The 11,551-nt window shown below is 44.4% G+C and overlaps 1 pseudogene; it reads left to right on the top strand.

Moving 5' to 3' along the window:
• Positions 1-1,435: 1,435 nt before the first annotated feature.
• LOC138769800 (leukocyte receptor cluster member 9-like) lies at positions 1,436-9,917 on the top strand (annotated as a pseudogene).
• Positions 9,918-11,551: the final 1,634 nt, after the last annotated feature.

Raw genomic sequence — 11,551 nt, 5'->3', positions numbered from 1 at the left:
ACTTACGTAGTGTGAACATAGCCTTAATCTTGCAGTCCCATGATAAACGGCCGTGGCCTAGAGCCGCGCCCGGCTTCGGACGGGGATATCTCCGTCCCAAGACTGGCTGAAGAAGCGGGAGTCGGCGCGATTACGTAAGTATAAGGGGCTCTAGCGGGGGTCGGGAGACTGTCACCCCGGCACCGGGGGTGACAGGTTCCCTTTAAGGTGTGCAGCAGTAGAGAGAGATGTTCCAATGCCACTGCTGCTTGTCTCCACCAATAAACACAGTGTGGACTGGGCCTGGGAAGGCTTTAGAAACAGTTCCTGTGCTGTGGCCATTCAGCATTGCGAAAGCCAGCGCGCCATTGTGAAGGACCACCCACCTCATTGTTGCGAATCCTCCCCTTTTCTTTCACTGTGGAAGGTACAGGAAGAGGAACAGACGCGTATTGCTGGCTGGCACACTGACTCTGAGCTTTCTTGGGGAGGACTGGGGGTGGGGGTCAGTCACACAGTGCAATGTCACTGGTCGTTACCTATAGTATGTATTAACTCCAAAAGCAACTCACATTATGTGAGGTACTTATTTCGAGTTACTAGTAGCTCATGAGGCTCAAAAAGTACTTCATAAACTTTAGCTGAACTTTGCTCTTGCCATTCCACTCAGCAGTGGCTAAAGCTTCGAGGGAACATTGTATATGAATGGAACCTTACCTGAACAGGTCCCTAAAAATATCTGATTTTGAAATTTTACGGAAAATTTTGAAAATTGCTGCTAATGTTTTAAGCTTTCTATTGTCTAAAAAAAAATGAAAAATAGTTTAATAAATGCCGCCAACATAAAGTAGATATGTTGCTAATGCTATTTAATATATAATTTATGTGGCATAACCATTTTCTGTATAAGCAGAAAAGTTTCAAAGTTGGAAAAATGCATTTTTTCACAATTTTTCACATTACTTTGGGTTTTCTCATAAAGATTCGTTATAAGTATCGACTCCAATTTACCAGAAATGTAAAGTACAATATGTCACGAGAAAACAATCTCAGAATCAGACGGATACGTAAAAACATCCTGAAGTTATTAATGAATAAAGTGACACAGGTCATATTCATAAAATTTGTCTCTGTCCTTAAGGCCATTTCAGGCTCTGTCCTTAAGGGGTTAACATGGTTGGATATGTGATTTACCAGGTCAGTAGTTAATTCCCATAGAAAACTTCTCCTGCTCTGGATAGAGGTGGCAGCAAAGAGCACTGTGTAAGATTGGGAAGAATACACCATTTCCTGCAGGACATACAGCAGCGGATAAGTACAGGAAGTCTTGATTTTTAAACAGAAGTAAATTACAAATCTATATAACTTTATGACAACAGTTGATTTGACGGCTTTTCCCTTTAAATGCACTGTTATCATTGCCATTACTTCATGTGTTCTCTTTCCACAGCAATCAGAGCTAAAGCATGGAGAATACCAGCAATGATGGGGACACGATGAAGGAAGACGACAAAGTAGACAATGGGATCATTGCAGAAAAAGTGGCCTCTAAGAATGAGGACAGTGTAACATCAGAGTGGGTGGAAGATACACCTGAGAATACCATATGCCAATTTTTCCTTGTAGGACGCTGCAGGTTTGGGGATAAATGTAGAAACACCCACAAAGGAGAAGCTGCAGCTTCCAGTCACCCTCATGTGACAAAGGATAAAGGAAAGGGCGACCAAACATCTAAACCAAAGGGTAAAAAGCCTCCAATGAAGACAGCCGAAGATGTCATCTCCCGAATCCAATGGGACTCGCACTTGCCAAAAGAACATTTTATAGTTGGTTACCTGGATAGATTCTTAGGAACAATTGAGAAGCCTTTCTCTGCTTTTTGTTGGGAAGATTTATCATCGGTAGGAGTAGATGTTCTCGCCATACCCCAACATCGCATTCAGTATTTCAAATGTCAGGAAATGGTGTAGGCAACATCTTCGGGTCTACAGGAAGCGGTCTGACAATCTTGGACATTATTCATCAGTATGAAACATTGGCACTAACAGAAGAGAACAATCCGGAAGCGGACAACGGACAGGGACAAGGAGATGCGACCACTGATAATGATGAAGAAGAAGAAGCTGAAGAGAAGGACTGTAATTCTTTACACCAAGAACATAATAAAATATCAAGGCCTACACATTTTATTTGAAATATTCTAGTGTAAGAACTCAACCTAACAGTACTGTTAGGAAGAGGGGTGTACAGCGAGTGCACTACTTGGTTGGCACCAAGAACCAGCAAATATGAGTAATAGAAGTAGTAGGTTCTCTAGCGTAACTCCCCTTAAATTATCCAAGTTAATATGTATAGTCTTAGATATATATCGTTTCTGGTTATATCATAAATGAGTGATTATAATAAGTCAGAATTGTGTATAGAGATAAATAATTTTTATATTCATAAGATGAAACAAATAAAAAATAAAATTAACCAGTGAAGAATACAAGCAAAATTAAAAAAACACACCTGTATCAAGATTCATAAGGCTCTATAGCAGGGGTCCTCAACTGGCGGACCGTGGTCCGAACCCGGACCGCGGAGGCCACCTGTCCGGACCCCGTCTGCAGCGGGAGAAGAGGGAGAGCGGGGCGGCTGGGAGAGGAGATCGCTGCAGAAGGGTTGCTGTCAAGAGAGAGGGGGAGGAGATGCAGCTGTGAGATGGGGGAGGCCGGGACTGTCAGGACCCTGCTGGTGCGGAGATCAGTGATAGTGCGGTGGGAATCACATATCACCACACTGACAGGGAAGCAGGGTCTGTGAAGAGAACGCTGCTGAACTGTGTGCCGGACAGGTCATCCAGACATGAATCAGTCTGCTGTGTGTGTCAGCTGCGGCAGCATTCTCTGTAGAACAGGACGTGCTTCCCCATCAGTGAGGTGACCTGTGACCTGCCCACGCCGTGTGCGTCCTCCCTCCTCTTCAGCCATCGTGCACCCAGGATCCTCTGCACCTGCTGTAAGCCTGATGATTCTTCTCTCCCTCCCTTCTATCTCCTGTCTTCTATCTATCTATCTATCTATCTATCTCTCTATCTATCTATCTATCGACCAACCTACTTACCTATCTCCTGTCTATGTCCCAGCATCCCTAGCTGAAACAGTACATACTGTAACTACTGCCCCAGCACACCCCAACAGCTGAAACAGTGCATAACTACTACTCCCAGCATCCATCATAGCTGAAACAGTACATAACTACTGCCCCCAGCATACCCCAACAACTGAAACAGTGTATAACTACTGCCCCCAGGATACCCCAACAGCTGAAACAGTGCATAACTACTACCCCCAACATACCATGTTATCTGAAGTGTTATTGTCGGAACTATAAAAGGATCTTATTCCCGATTTTGCACGGTAAACGGTGTAATCGCAAAAAAAAGGCAAAGTCCAAATTTCCTAATTGTTAGTGAAATCACATCCCAGATAAAAATTCAAAAAGTGATAAGAAGGTCACATATAACAGCCGGGAAGGGGGGGGGGATTATATTTCTATAGTTGTGTTTAGTGTTACTAACAGTAACTATGAGCGCTCGTAACGAGCACTCATAGTTACTGAGCATCAGCAGCACTGACAGAGAGGGGGCCATTGGCTCCCTCTCTGTCAGTCACTCTTGTGGCCGCAGAGGTCACATGAGGCTGCACTCCCCTTCTGATGTCGGCGCTCAAGTGATGTCACTGTGCTGGCGCCAGGACAAGGGAAGAGTGGCCTTTTGTGACCGCTGCAGTGCAGCCACAAGAGGGGAAGAGAAGAGGAGACGCCTGAACCCAGGTGAGTATAAGTGTTTGTTTTTTTATTTTATATGCTGTGTGGGAGGGGAGAGCGCACAGGGGAGCTATATACTACTGGGGGAGAGCGCACAGGGGGCTATATACTACTGGGGAAGCAACAGGGGTGCTATATACTAATGGGGGAGAGCACACAGGGGGGCTATATACTACTGTGGGAGAGAGAGCACACAGGGGGCTATATACTACTGGGGGAGAGCGCATAGGGGGGCTATATACTACTGGGGCAGTCATCCCCTTTGTATCTAATTTCAAAGGGCCGGTGAGAGAGAAAAAATGCCAGTTTTCCCGCTAATAAGCATCAATTCTGTATGTAAATAGTTCAACGTCGTTTGTGAAAAGTAACAAAACACATTTACTACTGATGTTCAGCTTGGACCTTCACCTGTCAATAGACCCCGGTAACTGGACCCTCACTAAAAGTTGTTGAGTACCCCTGGTCTGTAGGCATATATATCAGTATATATCTTCATAGTATGATAATCACAGGAGTATATATATATATATATTAAAATTCTTAGTGTAAAACACATATAAATAAACATAGCAAAGCTTGAAGGATGTTTCATTTAAAAAAAAAGGTATCTTTGTGTAGTATATTTCATAAACGACTATTTTTCATAAACGATTATAGCAGTACAATCTTGTCCATATGCGACTCTGCAGGGCCCTTGCAGGTCGCAGTGGTTTGTAGTCACTGTGCTTATGGTAAATATAGAACTGTTCCTCTGTTAGTTGATTTGAGATATATTATATCACTTATTCTCGTATATGCAGAGGTAATACAGTTAAAATAGAATAAAAGCGGTGAAAGTACACCTCTCACCAGTCCCAAGTCTCTGTGTTTGTAGGATCTGCGGCCGCAGTTAGTGAGGAGCATGTAGATGGATATGGAACTTCTCCTGCTCAGAGATCCTTCATTCGGGAGGTTCTCCACAGAGTATTCCGCAAAGATCTTGTCTCTCACATTTGTGGAGCTTTAGGAGGTATGTTTCATGTCTGATTGCCTCTCCCAATGTGGCTGGGTGCTCAGATCTGAAGTGCGGACTGGTGATATATTGTGCACAATGCGTCTTTCTGCTATATATAACGTTGCAACTCTTATTATCGTTTATGAAAAATAGTCGTTTATGAAATATACTACACAAAGATACCTTTTTTTTTTTTTAATGAAACATCCTTCAAGCTTTGCTATGTTTTTTATATGTGTTTTACACTAAGTATTTTAATATATATACTCCTGTGATTATCATACTATGAAGATATATACTGCCTATAGGGCTTTATGAATCTTGATACAGGTGTGTTTTTTAATTTTGCTTGTATTCTTCACTGGTTAATTTTATTGTTTATTTGTTTCATCTTATGAATATAAAAATTATTTATCTCTATACACAATTCTGACTTATTATAATCACTCATTTATGATATAACCAGAAACGATATATATCTAAGACTATACATATTAACTTGGATAATTTAAGGGGAGTTACGCTAGAGAGCCTACTACTTCTACTACACATTTTATTGCAGTCCGAATAAGCGATAAAGATGTGAGACACTCGGTAAAGGAGGTACAAAATTTCCTCTTAAACCCCTTAAGGACAGAGCCTGAAATGGCCTTAAGGACCGAGACAAATTTTATGAATATGACCAGTGTCACTTTATTCATTAATAACTTCGGGATGCTTTAACCTATCCGGCTGATTCTGAGATTGTTTTCTCGTGACATATGATACTTTACATTTCTGGTAAATTGGAGTCGATACTTATAACGAATCTTTATGAAAAAAAAAACAAAATAACGTGAAAAAATTTGAAAAAATGCGTTTTTCCAACTTTGGAACTTTTCTGCTTATACAGAAAATGGTTATGCCACATAAATTATATATTAAATAGCATTAGCAACATGTCTACTTTATGTTGGCGGCATTTATTAAACTATCTTTCTTTTTTTTAGACAATAGAAAGCTTAAAACATTAGCAGCAATTTTCTAAATTTTCAGTAAAATTTCAAAATCAAATATTTTTAGGGACCTAAAAAGGGACCAGGTAAGGCTGGGTTCACACTACGTATATTTCAGTCAGTATATGTGTATTTCAGTCAGTATATTTCAGTCAGTATTGCAACCAAAACCAGGAGTGGATTAAAAACACAGAAAGGATCTGTTCACACAATGTTGAAATTGAGTGGATGGCCGCCATTTAATGGCAAATATTTGCTGTTATTTTAGAACAACGGCTGTTATATTGAAATAATGGCCGTTATTTACTGTTATATGGCGGCCATTCACTCAATTTCAACATTCTGTGGACAGATCCTTTCTGTGTTTTTAATCCACTCCTGGTTTTGGTTGCAATACTGACTGAAAGATACTGACTGAAATATACGTAGTGTATTTGAGGGGACTGCATGTTAGAAAGCCCCACAAAGCACCCCATTTCAGAAACTGCACCCCCCAAACTCTGCAAAAGCACATCCAGAAAGTTTTTTTAACCCTTTAGGAGAGTCACAGAAATAAAAGCTAAGGGCCACATGTATCATCCGGCGAACGGATGATTTTCGGCGGAAAGTGCCGATTTGCGTATTTTTTTATTCGCAAATGGCCGATTTGCGAATAAAATATTTGCAAATCGACACTTTCCGCCGAGTACGCCAGGGGGCCGGAAAGGGGGCGTGTAGTGAGCGGAACGGAGGGCGCGGACTCAGAGTCCGCGCGATTTACCATCCGTTCCGCCCAAATGTACGCCGAAAAACCTACCTCAGCTGGCGTAGGTTTTCGGCGGTGCGCACCGGCGCGCACGGGATTTATGTAGAGGCAGTCCGCCTCTACATAAATCTCCGTAGCGCCGGAGCTGCGGGGCATTTATAAGTCCGGCGTAAAAAACGCCGGACTTAATAAATGCCACCCTAAGTGTGTAAGAAATTTGAAAATTGTAATTTTCTGTGCAGAGATTTTATTGTAATCCAATATTTTTCAAAATTATAAACCTATTAGCAGAGAAATGCACCCCAATATTGATTGCCCCGTTTCTTCAGTTTATAGAAATACCCCATATGTGGCCCTATTGCGCTATTTGACACAACCACAAGCCTCAGATATAAAGGAGCGCCTAGTGAATTTCAACGCCTCCATTATATTTGGTTATTTTTGACTGTACCACTTCAGGTTGGCAGAGGCTCTGGGGTGTAAAAAAGGAACAATTTTATTTTTTCCACTAAAATGTTGTTCTAGCCTTCATTTTTCATTTTTACAAGGAGATAAAAGAAAAAAAAAACACCAAATGTGTAGCGCAGTTTCTCCTGAGTACAGAAATACCCCACATGTGGACATAAAGTGCCAAGCGGGCGCAGGACGAGCCTCCATAGGGAAGGAGCGCCAATTGGCTTTTGGAAGCTGGATTTCACTGGAATGGATTTCAAGGGCCATGTCGCATTTACAAAGCCCTCGTGCTGCCAAAACACTGGAAACCCCCACAAGTGATCCCATTCTGGAAACTACACCCCTCAAGGAATCTAACAAGGGGTTCAGGGAGCATATGTACCCCACTGGTGACGGGCACAAATGTAGAACAATGTGACCTGAAAGGGAAAATTTTCATTTTTTCACTTTCACGGTGCAAATGTGCGCGTCATCAAGGGATCCATATCCTCACTGCACCCCTTGTTAGGTTCCTTGAGGGGTGTAGTTTCTAGAATGGGGTCACTTGTGGGGGGTTTTTACTGTCTTGGCAGCACGACGGCTCTGTAAATGCGACATGGCGTTCATCATCCATTCTGCCCAAATCCAGCCTCCAAAATCTAAATGGCGCTCCTTCCCTTCGGAGGCTTGCCCTGCACCCACATGGTGCTTTATGTCCACATGTGGGGTATTTACAGACTCGGGGGAAATTTCTCTACACATTTTGTGTGTTTTTTTTCTCTTTTAACCCCTTGTGAAAATGAAAAATTTAGGGCTAAACCAACATTATAGTGTAAAAAATGTAATATTTCATTTTCACGCCATATTGTTCCACATTTGTGTCCGTCACCAGTGGGGTCCATATGCTCACTAAACCCCTTGTTACATTCCCTGAGGGGTGTAGTTTCCATAATGGGGTCACTTGTGGGGGGGTTTCAACTGTCTTGGCAACACAGAGGCCTTTTAAATGCAACAAGGCCCTCGAAATCCATTACCCTGCACCCACATGGCGCTTTATGTCCACATGTAGGGTATTTTCGTACTCGGGGGAAATTGCTCTACACATTTTGTGTTTTTTTTTTTAATCTTTTAACCCCTTGTGAAAATGAAAAAATCAAGACAAGATCAATGATTTAGTGTAAAAATTTTACTTTTTTTTTACAGTAAATGTTGGTCTAGCCTTGATTTTTTTCCATTTCCACAAGGGGTTAAAAAAGAAAATGAACGCAAAACATGTAGAGTAATTTGCCCTGCGTACGAAAATACCCCATATGTGGACATAATGTGCCATATGGGCACAGGGCAAGCCACCAAAAGGACAGAGCGCCATTTAGAGGCTGGAATGGAGGATGAAGGCCATGTCGCAATTACAAAGCTCCTGTGCTGCCAGGACAGTAGAAACCCCCCACAAGTGACCCCATTATGGAAACTACACCCCATAAGGAATCTAACAAGGGGTGCAGTGAGCATATGGACCCCACTGGTGACGGCCACATATGTAGAACATGTGCCGTGAAAATGTAAACGTGTTCATTCTTTGGATGGACGACGGAATCCACCCGTGCATAGAATGGAGTCTATGACACGGGCAGAGACGCATGCCTGCATCAGTCCGCCGGCGGGTGCCAGCTGCGGAATGCACAAAGGGTTATCATTCGCCATTCCGCAGTGTGCACGTACCCTAAATCTGTAAGTGTACCCTGAGGTACTCTCTCAGAGTTTGTAGAATTTCATGCCATACCGTCATCTCTTATTGGGACGGTACTGGCGGAAAAGACGTGTCTGGGGGGCAGCGTATGCTACGCTACCCCCAGACACGTCACTGGATGATGAGGATGAATGGAGGAAAAAAGGATCCCCCTATTCATCCTCACTGTCTGTTTCGGTGTCGGAGGCAATAATAACGTATGCGTCCGACGCCGAAAACACCCTGGGGGATATTTTTATATGGGGATTGGTGTATGGGGTATGTAAATGTGTACTGGTGTAGTGTAAAACTTTATTTCATGTAGTGTAGTGTAATGTAGTGTTTTTAACAGTAAGAAAAAATAATAAAAGAGCTGACGATTTTCGACGAAGACCGAAAAAACCCGTAAGTCGTGCCGACGAGAAGAGGACGTGTGGACCGCCGATCTTCGCTCCGGACGCCGGGATCAGGTGAGTATAGTGCACCTACACTATACACACCTGTTCTGCACCCCTCAGCTATCGCCATTGCTTTCTGGGTCACCTGTATTGATCAGCCGATAGCAGCGATTGTCGGCACGGGGGGGGGGGGTTGTTTAACCACCCCCGTGCCGACGAGCAGAGATGGCCTGCTATACATTATGTACACACAGCAATCGGGGAAATCGTGGGCGTAAATGTACGTCTATTTGCGTTAAAGCCCACCCTGTGGGGGCGTACATTTTTGGCTGCGGTCGTTAAGGGGTTAAGCACAACCCAGACATGTCAGAGTATTGTATACAATTGCCAGAACTTCATTTAACATTGTGCCTTTTGCATTTGGAATCTCCAGAGGACATTGATGTCGCCTACACAGTGCTTCAAGAGCTGAAAAGTGACATTCAGCATATTCTTCCTCCAAGTCTTATCCTAAGCTTCGATGGAGTGAAGGACTTCCACTCACGTGTGCTGTATTTGGAGCCTGCACACGTCCCGGGCTTAGGAAGTTTCGTTAACAAGCTAATCCAAAGTTATTGACCCTCCGCAATCCAACAGCTTCCATCTGACAGTAGCAAAAATGCCTAGGAACGTGGCAAGCAGAAACCCCAGCCTTCTTTTCCGACCAGAGGTGTACAATACTGTCCAGCTCGCCCATTTTGGGGCACAACATATGGATTGCCTTAGTTTTTGTTATGCTGGAAGCTCAAGATGGACTGATGGCTTTTATACAACGCTATTAGTATTACCTCTGTACTGATTCCATCATGTATGCTGTAACTGCAAAATAGCTACTTTTCAATAAGCACCTTAGATGAGTGCAACTTGAAAATGCTTGGTCCGTCCAAACCCAAGCCTACAGCATTAGATTACCGGAGGCTGAAAAAGTTTGATGCTGCCTGGATAATATGGATACAGACAGACTGTATCCATGTTTGCCAGGGCTCCATCCAACTTCTGCAGCCACCACTAATGAAATGCCTCATTCTCGAGCTAGGAAGGACACGAGCATGCTTGAGTTGCCCTTATCTCTACACCTAACCTATATTAGCCTGTTCCAATCTGTGCCCTTATTTCCTCAAACCCAAACATTAAATAAGCATGATCATTTTGCTCTCTCTCTCTACAACATAAGTTATGATTGGTCAAGGTGTTATGGTCCCCATACAGTTTTAGTAACTGATGGGCAAACGGCCATTAGTTATGTCTCCCGCCTACAGTCCGTCCTTCCCCCATACTGGAACGTCCAAGCGCTCCTGTATTCTCTTTGGGAGGGGTAGGCTGCAGCGAGAGAGCTCCTCCAACATCTAAATTTCTCCTGGAAAAGAAAAAAAAAAAAAGTTGGTTGTGATTTTCTATCATGCTCGACCCCTATCACCACCAACATCATCTGTCAGTGGATGGTCTGGAGAGACTCTTAGGGTAGGTTCACACTACGGAGCCCGCACGGATAAGTTCTGGCTAATTCCGTTGCTCCTACCCGTTCACGGCGGCGCGCCCATCCGCCCGTTCCATAGACACCATTCTATAGCCGGGCCGATTCTGTTGTCCGCCAAAAGGATAGACATGTCAGTTCTTTCGGTGGAATGTGGATTCCCATAGAATGGTGTCTATGGAGCCAGCGGAAACGAGTGACGGAATCCGCCATAACTTATCCCCACGGGTTCTGTAGTGTGAACCTACCCTTACACTGAAAGCAGGGCCGTTTTTAGGGGCGGGCGAGCCGGGCTACCGCACGGGGCGCCCACAGCTAGGGGGCGCCAGGCGGCGCCCGAGCCCCCGCATCATCAGGACTGGCCCGAGGATCTGGAATCTAAGTTCCAGATCCCCTGGCCAGAGGGACCTTTAGCTGTGCATACAGCAAGCACAGCTAAAGGAAACAGCAGCCGGGGCAGAGACAGAGGGGCTTCCTGTGCAGGCGGCTGTGTATGACAGGTGGCTGCCTGCACCGGAAGCCAGAAGAGGACGGACTCACCAAGAAGAGGAGCTGGAGGCAGCAGGGGGAGAGGTGAGTAGCTGGTGGGGGATCCTGCACAGAGGGAGCCCCGATATGTCCCGATAAGCCCGCCGCCCCCCCGCGATAAGCCCCGCCCCCGACGATAAGCCCCACCCCCAGAGCTGACAAGTCACCCAGCTCTCCCCTAATCCTGAATGTCAGTGTAATGGAGGTCACCCAGCTGTCCCCTAATCCTGTATGGCAGTATAATGGAGGTCACCCAGCTCTCCCCTAATCCTGTATGTCAGTATAATGGAGGTCACCCAGCTCTCCCCTAATCCTGTATGTCAGTGTATAATGGAGATCACCCAGCTCTCCCCTAATCCTGTATGTCAGTGTATAATGGAGGTCACCCAGCTCTCCCCTAATCCTGTATGTCAGTGTAATGGAGGTCACCC

Source organism: Dendropsophus ebraccatus, chromosome 12 (assembly GCF_027789765.1).
Source record: "Dendropsophus ebraccatus isolate aDenEbr1 chromosome 12, aDenEbr1.pat, whole genome shotgun sequence".
NCBI classification, from domain to species: domain Eukaryota; kingdom Metazoa; phylum Chordata; class Amphibia; order Anura; family Hylidae; genus Dendropsophus; species Dendropsophus ebraccatus.
Note: the sequence above shows the minus strand (reverse complement) of the source record. Positions and strands in the feature narration are given on the sequence as shown.